The sequence below is a fragment of the Branchiostoma lanceolatum genome, chromosome 3, assembly GCF_035083965.1.
Source record: "Branchiostoma lanceolatum isolate klBraLanc5 chromosome 3, klBraLanc5.hap2, whole genome shotgun sequence".
Classification (NCBI taxonomy): Eukaryota; Metazoa; Chordata; class Leptocardii; order Amphioxiformes; family Branchiostomatidae; genus Branchiostoma; species Branchiostoma lanceolatum.
In genome coordinates, this window is record NC_089724.1 from 3,957,412 (window position 1) to 3,977,580 (window position 20,169).

General features: G+C 44.7%; 1 protein-coding gene across 2 annotated transcripts in view; it reads left to right on the forward strand.

Annotated features, from left to right (window-relative positions):
* Window positions 1-20,169, forward strand: part of LOC136429766 (LIM/homeobox protein Lhx5-like) — a 121,015-nt gene that overhangs the window by 58,199 nt on the left and 42,647 nt on the right. The gene's annotated exons all lie outside the window — the stretch shown is intronic.

Genomic DNA, 20,169 nt, shown 5'->3' on the forward strand with positions numbered 1-20,169 from the left:
AACAATCGGACATGGTACAATGTATGGCATTGAATCAACAATACTGTGTGTGTGTGTGTGTGTGTGTGTGTGTGTGTGTGTGTGTGTGTGTGTGTGTGTGTGTGTTTGTTTGTATGTGTGTGTGTGTGTGTGTGTGTGTGTGTTTGTTTGTATGTGTGTGTGTGTGTGTGTGTGTGTGTGTGTGTGTGTGTGTGTGTGTGTTTGTTCGTCTGTCCGTGAACAGCACAACTCGAGAAGCTTTTCATCGATCCTTTTATTTGTGTCCCACCGTTGCTTTAAATTCTTTCTTCAGAATCGTGGCAATGGCTTTTACTATATCAAATCCCAACTACACTCCCTATGGCCTAGTACTTTACTATCTACATATGCTGGTGGCTTGTTATATATTCATACTACCCGCTCTTTGGGATCTTAATGGTGAAATATAGGATTCATACGTTGAGTTAAATTTCTATACCATCGGTGAAAGCTAGGAAGGTTTGGTTCTTTCTGAGTGAACTTATTTTTCCCAGTTTCCCTTTTCTATAAGTTAGACCCCCTCTCCACTAGACAGCGATCGCTGCGTGACCAAACTTGGATTTGTGTGACCCTTGATTTCATAATTGGAATATCATGCAAAATGTTTAAGTATCGCTGGAAGGACAACAAAACACACAAAGCGTAAAAAGATTCGTTTTTTTCTTAATCTATAACATTCGTTGAGCACTTTGCTAATTAATTTTGAGGTGTCGGAGAGCGCGCGGCGAGAGCGCCGTCCTAGTGTAGAGGGTGTGTTCGCACCAGACCAGGCAGCCGTGCTCATAAACAGCGTCGGGGCCTCCCACCTGGCGTTCCGCACGTCTAAATTAATAGCGGTGCCGGGAATCGGCGTACCGTCAATTTTACGCTAGATTTGCTTTCCGCCCGTGTTCGGCGCGAGTAGCGACGGCGTCTCCGCTACCGTAGCCTGGAAGCCAGGCTCTTTCCAGGGTCTACACGGGCCTAGCCTTGATGCCAGTCTGTTTAGCTTTAGTGCGCTCTCTCGGTCGCTTTCGGGGAGAGACAAGGAATCGAGAGCGTACTAAGGCTAAAAAGGGTGGTATCTAGGCTAGCACAGGCCAGTTTCTCGACTCCAGGGCCTACACAGGCCAGTTCCTCGACTCCAGGGCCTACACAGGCCAGCTCCTAGCCTCCAGAGACAGTATGCCACCCACAAAAAATTCTTACTCAGCCCTACTGATTCAGGGTCTACCTCAGTCAAAACTACCCTGAGGGTATGTTGGCCCTCGAGCCGAGGTGATGTTGTGAGTGGGCCCTGGAAAGAGCCTGGCTTCTAGTCTACAGGGGTGGCGGTTCCGGAGTGACGCGTACGGCGCTGTAACAAACGGGCCTGCCCACGCCTCGGAGCAGGAGATGTTTTATTCTTATATCTACAATCGTCAGTCGGAATATTCCAGGAAACACTAGGGGCTCTTCCAGGAAGAGTTGTGTTGGGAGGGGAGGTTAGATGGTGTCTAAATGGCGGGGGACTACTTTGTAAAAACACCCACAGCTTGTATTTATGTATTTCTAGAATGGCTAAAAATGACAAGTACATATATACACATTAAACTGCTTCATGTTTGCAGTTACTTACCGCAATTTACATCACATAAGGGTGGACTTGATTATCTAATAGCTACTATTGTAGACATCCTAACCAGCATCGTAAAGGGCGTAAGGGCCAGCTATGTCGTAATGAGCAAATAAAAGTATACATATATGCGCATTTACAGTGATGAGGGTATTCATGTAGACCCTGCGTCTATCTGCCATGGTCCATTCTGGTGTGGATATGTGTAGACTAGATTTTTCATCGATATACTTAATTTTACATTACTTCGTTCTAATTATAGTCAAACAAGACAAGCTTCCGATTTTCAAAAAATATTATTTTTGTATGACGTGACCCAGGACGTTGCCATGACGACTGCCTTCTGAGCGACAGCTTGTCTGTTATTACATCTCGCCTTATCTGACGTCACTGTCATGATTTCAAATCCAATTCAACGAAGCAATGAATTATATCTAATTCTAAGGTTTCTATGACGGGTGGATTTGTAAAACCATACGGTAGTTCGTTTGTTGTGGTTATCTTTAAAACCAAGCCTTCTTCCGTTCCGTACAACTACAAGACTCCCAGCTTGCTTGTTCTGACCCGCGCATATTACACTCATCATGGCATTAGTGCGGCGACCTCTCTGCGTTTGCACTGCGACCTAAATTGTGACAGGTTTCCGAAAGAATTTCATATTTTAAAAGTACGCGCTGTGCTCTCGCTGCAACCAAAATCTTATTTGTCTAATCCTTGATTTGATTATTGAAATATCATGCAAAATATAAGAGTATGGCTGAAAAGACAACAAAACATACAAAAAACAAGTCGCTTTTTATCTATGAAATTCGTTGAGCGCTCTGTCAAATGTTTGGTCGCAGCGTGATCGCAGTGAGGTCACCGCCGTAGAGGAATGGGACTGAAAGCCCCTGTCACACTTGTGCGTATATACAAGTCCGCATGAGTTGCGTATTAACATGTATTGGTTTAGGTTAGGTCTGCAGTCGAATAAGTGATTTCTTATGCTCGATCACTAGGCCGCACAATGGTGGGTCAAAGTAGAAAACAACTTTGCCCCTGCAAACCAAACTTAAACCACACAAAAGATTTAATGCGCAACTCACGCGCACTTGAATATACGCACAAGTGTGACAGGGCCCTAAGGAGGCTGGGCCGTACCGGCACCATCCCTCATGAGAGTTTACACGGCGCGGATTCCTTTTATTCCCGGGCCCGTGCCTCCCGACCCGACGTTTTGTGTGCCTTTGTAAAGCCTAGGTTACACATAGCCGAACATGGCCTCCCGACTCTCCCCCGACCATAGTTGGAGTGATTCGGGAGTGATTCGGGAGCTAGCTCGGTTGGCGTTCGGCCGAGTCGGCTGGCGTTCTGCTGAGTCGGCTGGTGTTCGGCTGCGCCAGCCGAATGTTTTGAAAATTTCAAAACATTCGGCTCTGGACGGAGGGTCTGAAATGGGTCGGCTGGTGTTCGGCTGGTGTTCGGCGCGGTCGGCTAGTGCTCGGCTGGTATTCGGGATTGAGTAAGTAGTAAAATAAGAACATTAACCACGCCAGAAACACTACTGACTTACTCCCAACTAGTTTCCAACCTACCCATAACTCACCCCAAGGCCGTAGACAAAACTCTGCTAACTAATTCTCAACCAAGTGACTACTATCGGAACGTGGGCGAATCACCCCCGACCTTCACACGACCAAAAACAAAGAAGAACACTAAAAGCAGTATTAAAGCTAGCCATGATCCGAATTCGATCTCTCGGTGATGTTAACAACATAATAGAATGTATTTTTTTGATTAAAACCGAAAACGACCCCTCTTTTGAAAGTCGCTGAATATGTCCATTTAAATTCGTGAGAGGGTCTGCAATCGGTCGGGGTTTAGTCAGGAGAGATTCGGCAGTCTGCGGCTAGAGGTCGAGATGGTTGGGAGTAAGCTAGAAAGCATTCGGGGCCCATTCGGGAGTAATTCGTGTACTGGTAAGGAGATGATCGGCGCATCTTCGGCGCATGTTCGGCGCCAAAGATAGGCGTGGCCCAAAAACTGGTCAGAATGCTCCCGAACTACCGCCGACCTGAGTCGGCTAGCGTTCGGGAGCCATGTTCGGCTATGTGTAACCTAGGCTTAAAGCGGGCGCGAAGTTTGACGACCGGCATGCTCTGCCTTCATAACGACGTTTTTATGCCTCGTTCGTTCTTTAGTACCGGCCGGACGGGGAGTCAGTAAAACCGGCCCGATGCGCCGCGCGGGGTGTAAAAGTCCGACCCGATCACGGCGCGCTGTTCTCTCAGTCAGCGAGCCACAAATTATTCTACAGCTTTCTTTATAAGTCCTGGACATAAAGACTGAAAATTCTAGTCTGGAAGAGTCGTAATTTAGAAAGAAAAATTCATTGTATAGCTGATCGTTTCTGGAAGAATTGTTTGGTTGCATATATTCTGTTATAATTTGCAGCTATTAAAATGATAATCATGGTATGAATAAGTTAAGTCAAAAATGACATATAATTTTCGCACCATTGTTAATATACACACGGGTATATGGTGTTTGTCGCCAATCTTAGCGACAACTCGGTAAACAAATCTTACATATAAGTGTATTCATTCATATAAAGTTGTTCACGTTTGAAACTGAATCATAAGCCCAAAACATCGGCTTACTCCATCCCTATCTTGAACCCAGTGTGTAGAAAATGATTTATGATACCCTCCATTGTTTACAGACCTACATCTATATGATTTGGGGTGTAATAAATCTAACCATCAGGTACACGTAAATCAGGTTAACGTTACATGCAGAGAATTTTTCAACCACGCTTATCAAAAATGAACCATATCCTGAACGGCAAAATCGATTAACTCCAGGCTTATCACGAATTCCGTCCGTAGAAAATGATTCATTGACAGCCCGCCATTGTTTACATCGTTCTATATATGTACTAGTTTTCGACCAGCAAGCCTTTAATGTGCAGATCAAACGTGCTCTTACTTGAACGTGTTCGCGTAATAAAAACCGAACCATAACCCCAAAGTGGCGTCGAATGGCCCAGTGGCTAGGCAAGCAGAAACGGTCTCTGGTTCGATTCCTGGCATCGCCAGCTAGACGTTGTGTCCTTAGGAAAAGACACTTGTCACGACTTTCCTCACGACACCCTGGTGTATAAATGGGTACCTGACTTGGGTTGGGGAGGTAAAAGGTCGTAGAAGGAGAGGATTGGGCTCTACCTTCCAATACCGTGTCCTAGACACAGTGGATAACAACGCACTGACCCTAAGGCTTAAAAAAGGGACTGCTTTTACCTTTTTGTTTCACCATACCCTCAAAACACGGTGTTGATTTCCTCTTGCCCTATCCATTTCTCCCGTGCGCGGCCCCGACCCGGGTATAAAGTTTTATCGCCCGGGCGCCCATTCTCTAAATCACCGACACCTACCTAAGGTCGCCAGTGCCATACGCACAGGCACAGTCGTTCAGTTCCCAGGGTCTTTCGCTGGGGAACGCTCGCATGGGCTGGGCGAAAGAAATTGCCTGCTTCTCGTAACTATTTTGTAAAACAAAGTGTGATGATGTGATGACAAAGCTGTACAACTTACCTCTTTGGGCTACCAACAGCTTTTACCCGCCTTGAGGAAATAAACCAGTCTACTACTACTACTACTACTAGGGTTGTATTGTCGGAATGGTGTATCTGTGTGTGTTTGTTTATGCCATACGCGCAGGCACAGGCGTTCTGTTCCCAGGGTCTTTCGCTGGAGAAAGCTCACATGGGCTGAGTGAACGCCATTTCTTGCTTCTCGTACTCTTATTTCTTCGCTTAGGAGGTTGTGTTGTCGGGAGGGTGTATCTGTGTGTTTGTTTGTTTGTTTGTTTGTTTGTTTGTTTGTGCCATACGCGAAGGCACAGTCATTCCGTGCCCATGGTCTTTTGCTGGAGATAGCCACTTGTCAATAGCCACTTCCTTGTGAATATCACTTGCACAAATCGAAAATGCGGTTTCAGCCACAAATGCTGTCTATTAGATTAAGAATCACCCTGTTTAGTCTACGTGTTGCTTTCCCATTTGAACATGACAATTGGGTTGCTAGTCCTCTGAGCTACTCTGACGTCGTAACGCTACGGTTGTCTTGAGCCCAGCGACCGTGGTACAGAATCTTTAATGCTAAATTCTTCATGGCCGGTTTTAGATGCGAGCTCGTACGGCTTACTTCCGGACCGTTGCACCGTTACATGATATTTTACGTCATGTCGTAAAACGGGACGTTGGAGCTGAATTACGGTAACTTGGCTAAGGAAGGAAAACTGTCGTAAAGGAAACATCAGCTGGAAATGGTGTCTGGTTGGCATTGGTGGAAGTGGTAGTAGGTTACCTTACACCCGGCCATTACACTAGGGCAGCGATCACACTGCGATCGCGCTACGACCTTTAATTTGACAGAGCGCTCAACGAATTTCATAAAGAACGGATTTTATACGCTGGGTGTGTGTATTATTGTCTTTCCAGCCATTCTTTTTCGTGTTCCATGATATTCCAATTATGAAGTCAAGGGTTTCACAAATCCAATAATGTCGCAGCAAGGTCGCAGCGCGATCGCCGTCTGGTGAAATGGGGGCCTTACGGGTATGACGCGCAATGCATCACTCACCATCAAATGGACATAAAACAACGTAAATATTTCTGCTAGCCAGGTGGCGTAGCTATCTTTGAGAGGGGGAAAAACCGAAAGTGGCAGACCCATTCAGGGGCAAAATGAGAGGGAACTCCGCGGAGGGTCGTTTAGACCGGGATGATAGCCTATCTCCGCGGAGTGGATGACTATAGCCCCCGAGTGAATGGCCTCATTTGCGTGAGCATATGGAAAACGCGTCGATGCTCGTTCCCACAAATATCTCCCGAGCGCAGTCCTTAGCCTTATTTTCCCACTACCAGAAATCAAGAACTGTGTATGGGAAGTGAAATCTGCATCGCAAATCTCACGTACAGTAGTGAGGGGAGGTTTAAATCCAGCCCAATGCGCCGGTCGTGTCCGCGGCGCGTTAGGTGTAGGGACGGAAACCCGCACTAGCGCACGAACGCACGTTCGCGCCGTGTGAAGTTGTGTAACAGACGGTCGTTTCGGGAGATTCGGAGGTGTTGTTATCGTTTTCTACGCGTCTGGAGGGTGTAAAAGTCGTCTGGTTGTTCTGATGTGAGATTGCTCTGGTAAATGGATTACAACAATGCCCGTTGTGATGGCGATAGTCGGGCAAACACACTCCGATGTCGGGCGTTGATGATAATTGATGAGTTAAGAGCATCCAGTACTTCAATGTGGCGTATTTATAACCAGCATTGTCAGTTATGGTTGACAAGTTGTACATGAAGCATCAAAACTACTGCTTGCTTTTACGACTTACTTCTAGAACGTCTTAGCCATGTTGCATAACTACGTATACTATAGGCAGCAGTCGAGAATCTATTTCTACTTATGAATTCTTAGGTGAAGGCTACCTAGCTCTGAGATTGGTCTTATATAGTTCAGAGGCTCAGTACTTCTATTTCAATAGCACTGTAATACGAGACAGATTCAAAGATAACCGGAACGTAAAACGACTATGCAAACGACCCCTGTGCAATTTCTGGAACGATGCCAGACGACAGGCACAACCTATGCCTTCTCAATGAACTACAAGTATAATTGATACAGTTGGCTGACACACTGGCTTTTATTAAGTTGATTTCCTGAAGCTAAATGAAAGATGAACAAAGGTTTAGAGCTCTGTCCCTGGTGCTGAATTGTCGGATGTTCGGTCGGGGTTTGCATATGAAACGTTGTTTATGGGAAATTGTGGAAATCAACAGACAAATCTCGTCTGTAATACTGCGTATTTCTAGTTTTCGTATCGAGGCTTTGATTAAGATATATGTACTTTCCCAAGGGAAGAAGGGATGCAAACAAAGCTGATCTTGATCTTGATCGGGTACTGGGCAGCACCCCTCTTGTTTAAAATAAACACAAACAAGCTAAGTGAAGGATAGAATTACAAAAAAGCCTGCAAGATTACCTTTCGGTGAAAACTGGCCATGTAAATGGCCACATAATAAACATATACTAGTTAACCATTAAACGTATTACACTAGTTAGCATACATCACAGTTCAACTGATACAGGATACTAGTAAGTGATGTGTAGAGTATATTCCATCCAGCGTGTAGAACGCATTTCTGGCCCACCGCAGCGCCGGTAAATGAATTACTGCCGCCGTTTTCTCGGGTGTCATTGGCGCGGCCGCTATCTCCGTGCCCGGCGGCGACGGTTAGACCTGGGCCCCGATAACACCAGAGAGTCTCCCCGGTGTTAGAGACGGGGTAATTGAGACGAAATTAGATGTCACACCGAGAAGGGAGCGCATGAGCACAGGGCTCGTTATAAGGTCTTGCGAGGCCATCGAAAATCGCGCACAAGCGGGAAATACAACTTGAAACATACAAATGAACGTAGAGCTCAAACACGCAAACACAAGAAAACAGTTACAAACAGTTACAAAGTTTTGAAGAGTCTTTTATTTGCATTCTCGGCACAGACAAAGCTGCACATCACCCCCTCGCTGAATGATAACACCAATGCCAAACACAACAAAACAGTGCGAAATTGGAGTTGCAAACTTTTCAAGAGTCACATGATCTTTTATTTGCATTCTCGGCACAAACAACCCCGCACATCACCCTCTCGCTGGTACAGTTTGCAATCAGTCATATCCCGATATGTTCTTCCTGAGTTTCTCCAGACGACGAGAGACGTGTGATATATGGCACCTGTGTGGTTTTACAATCAATCTTGCGTTCGCATATTCGTATCTTTATATTGATTTAGTACCCGAGATTTCCAGAACAGCAGGCACTGACAAGTTGCTCTTTGATATCATAATTTTGACAAATTAACCTCGTGTAGAGATATTTCACGATTAGAGTTTGTCACTTTGGCATGTGCTGGAGCCTGGGAAATGTTGAAGGGTTGCTCCAGAAATAGTCGGTGGGAAGAACGGACTGGGAATGATTTGTTCAAGCTTCATTCTTTCACTTAAGCCTGTAAAAGTTTCAAAACAAAATTTGCTGTTTGTTGTCTACCACCGTCTTCTGTTTCTATCTCCTTTGACTATATCAACGGATCAAATCACGGAGCGTATACATGATGATGATACTTTTGTTTTCAATTTGATGGCATCTGCTTCTCTACAGCCTCGACTCTTGCAAATTTTCCCTTTCCTCTAAAACAATCAATCGATCGATCGATCAATCAAAGAATTAAGGAAACAAAATCAGATTTTTGTCTTAAATCTTCAAAGTAAATTTGTACAGTATCGCCTTTTAAGGTGTGAAAGTTACTCTCCAGTACAGCGAAATCCAAACTTACATCCACCGAAATAAAGAATTTCCCCAAAGATCCCATGATAAAGCGTAATTCCGAACACACACACACACAAGTCACCGCCATGATGGACCGCTCTGCTCCTCCGAGGCCGCGGCGGCATGCAGCCCGTGTCCCCGCCCATCCGTCAGCGCCGCTCCCCTGCCCCCGGGCGACTCCTCGGGAAGACCCGGTCGTTATTGATCACTTACCGTATGCTGGCGGGTGCAGTTAGCGATCAGCGACGTGCAATCCGCACCGGTGGGCACAGAGCCGGGTCATGCTGATGAGGCCAATCGTCTGAACACGTCCGGAAAAAAATACACTAAACTAGAACGTTACCAGAGGGTAAATATAGAAGGTGCTAAATGACAATGCGAGGGACTAACGACAAAGATAAGGGAACGAGATATTCAACTGCTGAAAGTCATACTTTTGAATTAGTTAAAAGCCATTGTAACAAAGGCTAAACATCCAGCAAGCTCTATCACGCGTAAAGATAGAAAGTTATTTCATAAACTCAGCTAGATATTTCTTGAAACTTCTGTGTCATCAGCTAGAAGCATCAGAGGCAAATGCAACCTGCCAATGTGGTTCAGGAATATACTTCTGTTGGGCCACCCTATGCACCTAACCTGCCTAGGAGCTAAAGTCCTAGATTTTGGGGTTAACATATTAGCCTCCATAACTATAAGCTAAGAAATCTTTCTTAGAAAGATAGAAGAAGCAAATGCAAGCTGCCATTGAGGTGTAGGAATATCCTTCTGTTGGGTCAGTCTTTGCACCTAACATATCTAGGGACATCTAGGGACTAAAGGGCTATATTCTGGTGACCCTTCTTAAGGTTTACATATTAGCCTTCTTATAATCTAAGACATCCTTATCAGAAAGACATCCAAGTTATCCCAGGTATCAGGAGCGGAAGCGATCGACAGATGAGCATCTCGGTGATCCTTCAGCTCTCTGCTTTGGAAACGCGGGGATCAATGCTCGGCATCCATCCACCACCCTCCCGTTCTTTCGAAATATCGAAGCATCGTTCTTTCGAAGTATAGAAGCATCGTTCTTTCGAGGTGTCGAACCACCGTTCTTTAGAACTATTTCGAAATCCGACCACCTCCGACAAGATGACACGGAGAAAAGATACCGGCTCTTGCTTCACGCGTTCCTTGTTTCAATACAAAATTTTCTGTTTGTTGTCTACCTCCGTCTTCAGCCCTCTGCTTTTGAACGCGGGTATCATCCCCACCGATCAATGCCCGGCGTCCATCCATCACCCTCCCGCCCGTCACCCCGCGGCCCGGCCCGGGAAAAGGCCACAGATTATCGATCCTCATATTTGTGGGGCGAAGAGCGGCGATGTAGCGGCCAGATCCCTTCCCGCGGTAATAAATTGAATCGGCCCTGTCGATATATGCCCCCCCCCCAAGATGAATAGATGAAAACAGAAAAAATGTAGAAAGAGAACCCCAAAAAAATTATTTCATCCACAATTCCTGATTAAATGGCTATTCCTCTATCCTCAGTCATAAATTGAATTCAGTATTGACGACATATGCCCCCTCTACAGATGAATAGAAAAAAACAAAGAGATGAAACCCCAAAATATTATTTCATCTACAAGTCTTCACTTGATCTCTGTTCCTCTATCCGCAGTAATGAATTGAATCGGTCCTATCTGTCGATATATGCCCCCCCCCCCACAGTTGAATAGAAAGAATAACGGAAAGAAAACCGCAAAATTATTATTTCGTCCATAAGTCTTTATTGGATGGTTGTTCCGCTATCCGCAATAATATATTGAGTCGGCCACGTCACATTTTACCCCTCCCGACAGATGAATAGAAAAAAAAAAAAAAAAACGAACAAAATATCACTTTATCTAAAATTCTTTATATGATGGCTGTTCCTCTATCCGCGAACACGCGGAGTGGCGGGTTATTTAGTGCGATGTTGGGCCGAGGTAGGAAATGCCGTGTACTAATGTCATCCAAAACCAGGTCTATTATTTAGTGCGATGTTGAAACACATAGGAAATGTCGTCTTCTACTGTCACCCAAAACCATGGTGATAGAGGGTTTCCGATGTCGTCCCTGAAAGGACGCCCGGGCGAGCTATATCCATCTCCCGGCCGCTGCTGGCATGCCGATCGAACCGGGCCCGTCTCTAGAGGAAATTGCCGCTCCCATGAGACATTGGGCTTTGATATCCCCTGACGTTCCTAAGCTTTAATGAAATCATAGTCGATACAGCGAACCTGGATAACGACCAGACGTTAAGTAGGAAAATAAAAGTCGGAAACTGTTGTCCATGATCCAGGCAGTGACGTTCAAACTGCGTTCATTACGCACAAACGCTGTATCGACGTTGTAAATTATCCGTTACCGGGTTAATTCGGTGGTGGACACCGTGATTTCGTTCTTTTTTTTTTTAACCGCAAAAAAATGCAGACATGGTTACATCTCTTAATGCTCTTCGTGAGACATCTACTGCCCAAATAGTCTTTAGAAGGATATACAGGACATCTAGTCGTAGGAAGCAAAGAATGGGTTACCAATTCCAGTCTAGCTGTTGTTTTGTTTCTCGTTGATAATTCGAGCTGAGGGGGGAAAGACTTTTAAAGGGGTGTCATCTCTGGAAACCACATAGCAAGTTGGCTGTGGATCTGCGCAAAGTTTCACATGAACAGTTGCTGAGAACGTCTCGTTTACCTGAACCAACTATAGAAAGGAGACGATAAAAATCATCGTGTGTCTGCCAAGATCCATGTGTGTGTACGTCTGTGCGGGAGTTTACTGAGCTCAGTTGAAAAATAGAATGAAACTTGGTGAGGAATGTGCAGTAAAGTTCCCGGCGGCGGGCGGACCCGTGGCTGGGCGGCTTGAAGGATGGGGGAGCGGGGGGAGAGGACGTTCGTTCTGAAGCGAGCATGCATCTTGAGAGGGTTAGCGCCGGGGATGAATTATTCAACCGCCGAGAATATTTACACCAGCCACCGTTTTCAGACAAGAGCATTAATTTCCCGTTTACGTCTCCGCCACCCCGGGACCGGTAGGCGTGAGGAGAATGGTAATATCCCGGGAGTTATTAAACGCTTTTTTTACTCCCTCTTATCCTGTCAACATATTCACGACAGGGAACTGTCAGTTGGGAATAAATACGGCGGCCTGGGAGGGGCGGATTTATGCACACGGCTATGTGTACTCGGTGGGTCAGGGAGGATCGTGGAAAGAGTGGCGTCTCCAGTTTTTGTTCATGTACGGATGTATGATTACTTTGCAGAATTAGGCAAGACCTTATTAGCACTTCTTAATCAAGACGTTTCTAGAATATATATGTACACCAGAGGAACACCATATGGGAAACACTTCGTGCGTCGACTTTGTTTGCCCAAAGGCAAATGTACATTTTTTCAGTAATCGATGGAAATGAGGTAAACCTCGACTTCAGTAAAAAGAATAAGAAGGTATTCAAAAGTCATTTGGACACGTTGTGGTGTAATGTTTGTTCACCGTTGCATATGAGTTCTTTTCCTACTCATCATTTTGGAAACTATAGACTGGATGTCATCCTTGCATACGCGAACACGACCGTATAAGTTATACGATACGTTCATTCGAAGTATGGAAGCGTCGTTCTTTCAAACCACCGTTCTATCGAAGTATCGAACCACCGTTCTTTCGAAGTATCGAACCACCGTTCCTTTGAAGTATCGAATCATCGTTCTTTCGAACTATCGAATCATCCTTCTTTCGATCTATTTGGAAATCCGACCACCTGTAGATGGTCGGACACCTCCGCGGAGATGACACGGAGATAAGATACTGGCTCTCGCTTCACGCGTTCCATGTGAAATCCTAAGGAAACAAAGTACCGGCCGAAGACATGAACAGAGCCGTAATCCCTCTATTATGTTGGACGTCAGGCGGCCTGGTTAGCGGATGAATGAGCGGTCCGGCCGAGCGATGGCTGTTTTTGTGTGGATTTAGAGTCGGAGCGCCGGAGGGGGGGGGGGGGGTCAGCCTGATAGTCAACAGTTGTCCGGGCTGTAGGGCGGAAAGGGTGCTGTCTTCTGACCTGATTTTCAAAATGGTATTGTCATTATCATCTGAAGAGGGCACGAAAAAGTGTTATTCCAATATCCCAGAACGACATTACATTTATACAGGAACATTTAAGAAAAGATACACTGTCAGCTTTGTGGTGCGTGATTCCAATTAGTTTTTCAACAGACAGTGCACCAAGGCCATCTCTTTTGTCACCAACATCCCGCCTTTTCAGTGAAAAGTGGAACACCTGTATAAGTATAGATTTGATTGACAGTTCCGCATGACGACGCTTTTGTCGTTTGTAGGTCATCGACTCTCATTCTGAACAGCTCCTGAGATTCGCGAAGACGCTTACCTCCAAATTATCATTCACGGCTGGTAGATACGCCTGTCGCCCACCTCGCCCCGAGACGTGAGTGCGCTTCGGTAGATCCGCCGAATGACGGGCCAAAAAAGAAACTATTACCCCGGGAATTGGGAGCCAGGCGCCCGGGGAAGGGATGTGCAGGATCGCTGTCATTCAGGAAAACAGCTTTCCCGTAAGCCCCCCTGAGACCCGGTGTGTCGGGGGGATCATCTTCACAAACGGGCCTCACCCGGAAGCGCCTCGGGAAAAACTGACTAAATATCTGTCAGGAGATAATTCCAACTCTTGCTGGTGTAGCCTATATGCCAGACTGTTTCCTGGGCCAACTTAGGCCAACTCGTCGACTCAAGGGCCAACAGGCCCCCAAAGAAATTCTACAATAGGTCCTCCTGAGTTGGACCCTGAGAAACCGCACGATAGATATCATAGAGTTCAGGAGTCTGGTATTCAGGTTATCTCTGGTGTCAACGACTTTCTTTTATTGTCTAAGTATCAACTTTTTACTGAACTTTTTGGCCAAAGTCGTCGACAACATACCTTAAGAATGTAGGCAAAAAGTCACAAGAAAAAAGAGTATAACTTTTCAGCCGAGGTGTTACGAACTATAAAATGATACCCTACTTATCAGTCATTCTGCAGGTCAGTTATAAAACGGAATGTGATTCACAAATGCTGATCATTCATCCGCAAGCGTTCGTAAAATTGAAATACTTCAGATACGGCAGAAAACCGGGTCGCATTTCCTAAGACACATTCCTAAGCACCAGCGGAGGGGATTTGGCGGTATTTGCATGACAAAGTGGACAAATGTACACTTTACACAGTTTAAATCGCCGGGAACGCTGCCCTAGAGGAGCACCTCAAGCGGATAAATCAATTCTCTTTAGTGTTAATCCTGCTGGTGGGAAGTAAAGCCGATTATCACCAGTTACGATGTTTGAACAGCGATAAAACAGGAGGTTCATCACAGGCAGAACATGACGACGACCTCCGACTTCCTTTGGGCCCGGTCACATCCGTCGTACGATCGTACGTCGTTCTTTCGAACCATCGTTCTTTCGAACTATCGAAGCATCGTTCTTTCGAACTATCGAAGCATCGTTCTTTCGACTATCGACTTTCGATTGCAGACTACAGGGCATTCTTGTGAGATAGTCGTGCACGAGTCACATACACACACACACACACACACACACACACATACACACACACACACACACACACACACACACACACACACATACACACACACACACACACACACACACACACACACACACACACACACACACACACACACACACATACACACACACACACACACACACACAGTCACGTACACCGAACTATGTTTAATGCATCACCAGGGACCTTAGACGTTCTACGCCTTTACGACTATGTACTGTATATACCGACGTCTCTGTCTGTATAACTGTAATAACGACTTCAACTAGGAGTAAGTCTATCCAAAACGCTTGCAATGAATGGTTAGGAGGTCGTCGACACAAAGAAATAGACGAACGAACTCTCTGGAAGCTAACAATCGTTTTTTTCTTTCTTTTACAAGCGCCGAGCTCGTGTTTGTGAGATTTAGGGGCGCGGGGTTGTAGCCTGTCTTTTATTCCGCACATAATAGCTTTGACAGTTCGTTATCAGCGTGTACAGGGGCGGGCGAGCAGCTCACACGAACTGGGCGGCGTTGATAAGGCATTGAAACGCGGCCCCAGGGTGTGGGAGCGATAACCTCTTATCGCTGTCGGATTGCGGGCTACGAGGGTTAGTTACAGCTGGGGGTAAGAGATAGACTCGGCAGGGAGCCCTGACGATTGTTGGGGTAAAATCTAATAAAAACGTCCATCAATAGATCGATAGGGGATAGAAGCACGCTTTTGCGGTCAGATGATGTTAATGTGTGTAGAAAATAACGCTGTACACTTCTGTAGGGCGACAGGTGGAAAAGTAAGGTCTTATGGGTATAGATAAAAAGAGGCTTGTCTGTACAATGATGGTTTAGTATGCTGTTCTTGTTCATGATAGACTGTCTTATGAGTAGACCCAAGTGCCATGCTTACAGGCTAGCAGGCGTGGATGTGTACAATGTTGCGCACTCCTGGGTGACGACAGTTAAAAATGAGTGTAGTTTTAAAAGCTTGTCAGTTCCACAATGGCTTAGTATGTTGTTCTTGTTTATAGAAAACCGTCTTGGTAGCAGCCCCAAGTGTCATACTTACAGCAGGCGTGGATCCGTACATTGCTGTACACTATCGTAGGATGACAGGATGAGAAGTTAGGACTGGTGGGCATGTAGTTAAAGTCTTGTCATTGCCATAATGGCTTAGTGTGCCGTTCATGACCATAAAAGACGGTTATCTACAACAGTTACCCTTAAAACATGCTTACAGCCGGCGTGTACGCTCTCGTAGGACGACAGGTAAAAATGCTAATTTTTGAGTGGGTGTACATGTAGTTTGAAAAGGCTTGCTATTCCCATAATGGTTAAGTAAATTGTTCTTTTGCATAGTATACTGTCTTGCTTGCAGCCCCAAAAGTCAACTGACGTGAATCACTGAATTTGTACAATGCCTTGCACTCTTGGGGAGTTGGGTTGTAAAGGCTTTGTCGATGCATTGATGGCCTATTCTGCTGTTCTTGCTCAGGGCCTGGTTATTAGACAAAAGTCTTGGCTTCAGATAGACTGATGTTACCAGTAGTTTGCTATGTAGATTACACGTCGCATGCTAGATAGTGGTATTCGAATCACTATCTTTTGGCGCGCCAGGGTACTAGTCTGAGGGTACTAGTCTGACTCATTTTAAGACGAAAGAATTCAATATAATCCAATGAAAAAGTCCTAATTGCAAACGCACGTTGATACAATGGTTTCCAAATGTTCAAAAGACAAAATGGTGAGTTTATTTTCTTGACGTCTTTGTCGGAAACACTGCCTTTGTGTCGTCCCCTGTCGCCGTAGGGTGACGGGCGTATTTGGCGCGTCTCGTTGCCGGGTTTCCCTATCCTTTCAGGTAATCGTCTGACTCATTATAAGAACAAATTAAAGTGCAATTCCATTCAATATAAAAGTCGAATTTGATATAATGGCTTCAAAATGTTCAATGGTGAGTTTATTTTCTTGACGTCTTTGTCGGAAACACTGCCTTTGTGTCGTCCCCTGTCGCCGTAGGGTGACGGGCGTATTTGGCGCGTCTCGTTGCCGGGTTTCCCTGTTCTTGAAGGTTGTCGTCTGACTCATTATAAGAACAAAAATGTAATTCCATTCAATATAAAAGTCCTGATTTCAAACAAATTTTGATATGATTTCTTAATGACTTCCCAATGTTCAATTGTGGTTTTATTTTCTTGATGTTTTTGTCGGAAACACTGCCTCTGTGTCGTCCCCTGTCGCCGTAGGGTGACGGGCGTATTTGGCGCGTCTCGTTGCCGGTTCTCCCGCCGGAGGACACGCTCGGTGTGACGGCGGACCGAACCCGTCATTATCGTCTGAAAGGTAACAATCATCTCTGCGGGATCAAACGGCCCCACAACTACCGCTCTTAACCTCTTTCAAACCACGTTAACCTCGTCACGTCACCCTGTCAATCAAACAGGTTCCGCACACCCTGCCTGGTTGCCACGGGCGACCAACATTAACCCAGGAGATTGACTGGTTGGTTAGCGAGTTGTAAACGTTTGTACGTCTGAATAGAAAACTTATGCTGTATTATTACAGCGTGGCTGCCGTTAAAACTTACTGCGCACATTACTGGTATTTCCATGTACATTTTAAGCGTTGAAGGCCATGTGAGAACAATGCGTTGGCTAAGAAGAGGGTAACATTGGTTACCAGTTTTCCCTAGGCTACGATAGCATCCTGATTTGACTTTTAAAAAGTAAGTTTAAATCGTCTGAATAGATAGCTAATGGCGTCATACCGTGGTATACTTATTGCGTACATAACATTTTTAAGACCTTGCCTTGGCAGTGTTGTATCGTTAGACGTTTGGAAGAAATTTATAGGAAAGTAAAAATAATGGCCAAGGAGATGAATATCACTTTTAATTTGTATATCATCAGTATGCATTGATACCAAATGTTGCTATAGATAAAATTGATGACTTCTTTTCTCTATAATGTTAAGGTTCGGTAGGATCTGGGTTTGTTCTTATGAAAGGTAAACTTTAACAAGTTTCTTTGCTGCAAGTTTACTTCTACAAAAATCAGGTCGCGGTTTTTGTGATAAGGCGACTGAGACGGGTTTACTATAAGAGGTTTTGGCGGGTAAGCTCGCGGTTTCAATACTTCGATCCGTATTATTTCTGACCGGTCTGGGACGCGATAATCCTACTGTTCTCCCTAATCCGCCCTAATCCCCTGGAAATCCTCCTTCTATTCTGGTCCACAGGTGTCTGTTTGCCAGAGCAGGTTTAATCCCGCCACAAGCCCACACGGTGGAGCTCAGGGTCGTTAGTGCGGCCGCGCACCGTGGCTTGACGTCACGTCTGACGTCACCAGCTCGGTGCGCATGTCATTAGCTGCTGCCACCGGCACGAAGAATGACTTCTGTCTCATCTGAAGTGGTTCTTCTCAGAGCTCCTTAAAATCCACTTATTGTCTTAAAAAATCACGACATCTTTACTTCTTTCTCTTATAGCTAAAAATAGAATCATTGCTGTTGTACAGATTATTGATAAACGTTTCTCTAAGACCAAGAGTACGCTCGTACTGCCACTAGGATCTCTTTGAAATCCACATATTGTCTTTACGAATCACGACATCTTTAAGTCTTCTTTCTCCTATATCTCAAAATAGAATGATAACTGCTGTACACATTATTGATAAACATTCCTGTAAGATTAAGATTGCCTTCATACTGCAGCTAGGAGCTCTCTACTTCTTTCTCGTATATCTCAAAATAGAATCATGACTACTTTACACATCACTGGTAAACATGTACTCTCCAAGCAGAGGAGGGATTCCGGCTGGTTTTTGACGTGTTTTTGTTTGGCGTTTTTTTCTGGCTTTCTACTTTGTCATCTTTTTTTTTGTATAGCCAACCCACAAAAACAGATGACAAAGTAGAAAGCCAGACAAAAACGCCAAAAAACACGTCAAAAACCAGCCGAAACCCCTCCTCTGCTTGGAGAGTAGTAAAAGAAGACTTGAGCTGAGGAAGATTACGTTCATACTGCTGGTAGATGTTAACGCATTTGCGTCGCTATGCGACCGTCGAATGGAAAAACTAAAATTGTTATAAACTCTATGGACGCTACAGTGTAACCACCAGGAATTTTCTAAGATCACAAGATGACAAATGACGATATTCAAATGTAGCGAGTTCCCACATTACAGATAAGGCGATACATTACACTTCTGCTGCCAGTTATATACGACCAATATTGCCGCCTCTTCAGCGGATATTGATAAGCCAAATCTATACCTATAAATCAAACCTAACATCAGTTTACTAGTGTACCTGATAAGAGTCATTCGGTAAAGATTTTCTTGCCAAGTATAAAAGAAGTCTCTTAAGAAGTCTATTACACAGTTTGAACTTTCTTCCCAGACTATAGACTATTGCCACTTGATGGACATCAAGTCTTATCTTGGAAGCCGTGGTTACTTCGCAGCAGTCGTCTGATCCCATAACCCTCGTTGTTTAAGTGGAATTGGCCAGTCATATCTCTGTCCCGATCCATATCCGGCCGGCTGACATTGACCTATTGTGGGCAATTGATTTTGTGATTTGCGTTCGAAAACATATGTATCTTCCCTGGGCCCCGGCCCGCCGAATCACTCACTCGAGAGGCTCCGCCGACGTTACTCAGATAATATCGGCAGTCCTTCATCGATTCCGGGCTTAAACTTTCCCGCTAACTGCCGTATAATCCAGCCGGTCGGCCGACATGGGAACCCTGGTATTGATATTGTAACAAGCCATCATCATTTTACAAGTTCTATCATTCCTTACCGCGGAGTTATCGACGGTATATGGCGCGGTTTGATGGTCGGAGTGACCATGGATGGGCAGTAAATTCAGTAAATGACAGGCAGTAACCTTCATCACACACCATCTTCAAACCTCAAACTTTTATTTTTTGAAAATCAACATAGCAGCACATGGAACTCAATGTAGACGGTACTGAATTGCGTTGTTTTTTTTACAGAGTAGATTAAAAGCAAAACAACATTACAACAATGAGTACGACTGACCAATACTTATGTAAATCTTAAGGCTTTAGAAAGTTCAATACACGTTAATAGCCTTAACACGTTACTTAAAAATGTTTTGAGTATTATAATTCCCAATTGGGTCGAGATTCATATTGTCCACAAGTTCCCGCTTTGTCCTTGAAAAGCCTCTCTTAGACAATTGCAGTTATGTTGTATTTCTAAGCATCTGGTGAAGGTACTTAACGATTCATTGGTACACGTCTCTCTGATCGATGCCTTTGTCGATGAGTCAGGCCCCGATGACAGTGATAATGGAGTGATCATGATGCCATGTCGGTCGCTTCTTCACCTGCTTTGCACAAAGATTTGTTACATTTTGAGATTCTTTTAGACATTTTTACATATATATATATATATATATATATGGTCTACTTATCTGAAAATGTAACAAGTCTTATTTATATTTGCATATATGGTATACTAATCTAATGATGTTAATACAGTACTTTTGAATGTTTTGAACATGAAGCTATTGTTATGCGAAATAGTTCAAGTTATGAAACTAGTTACATTAGCAGCTATATGTTTGCCATATGCAGGCTAGTCCTG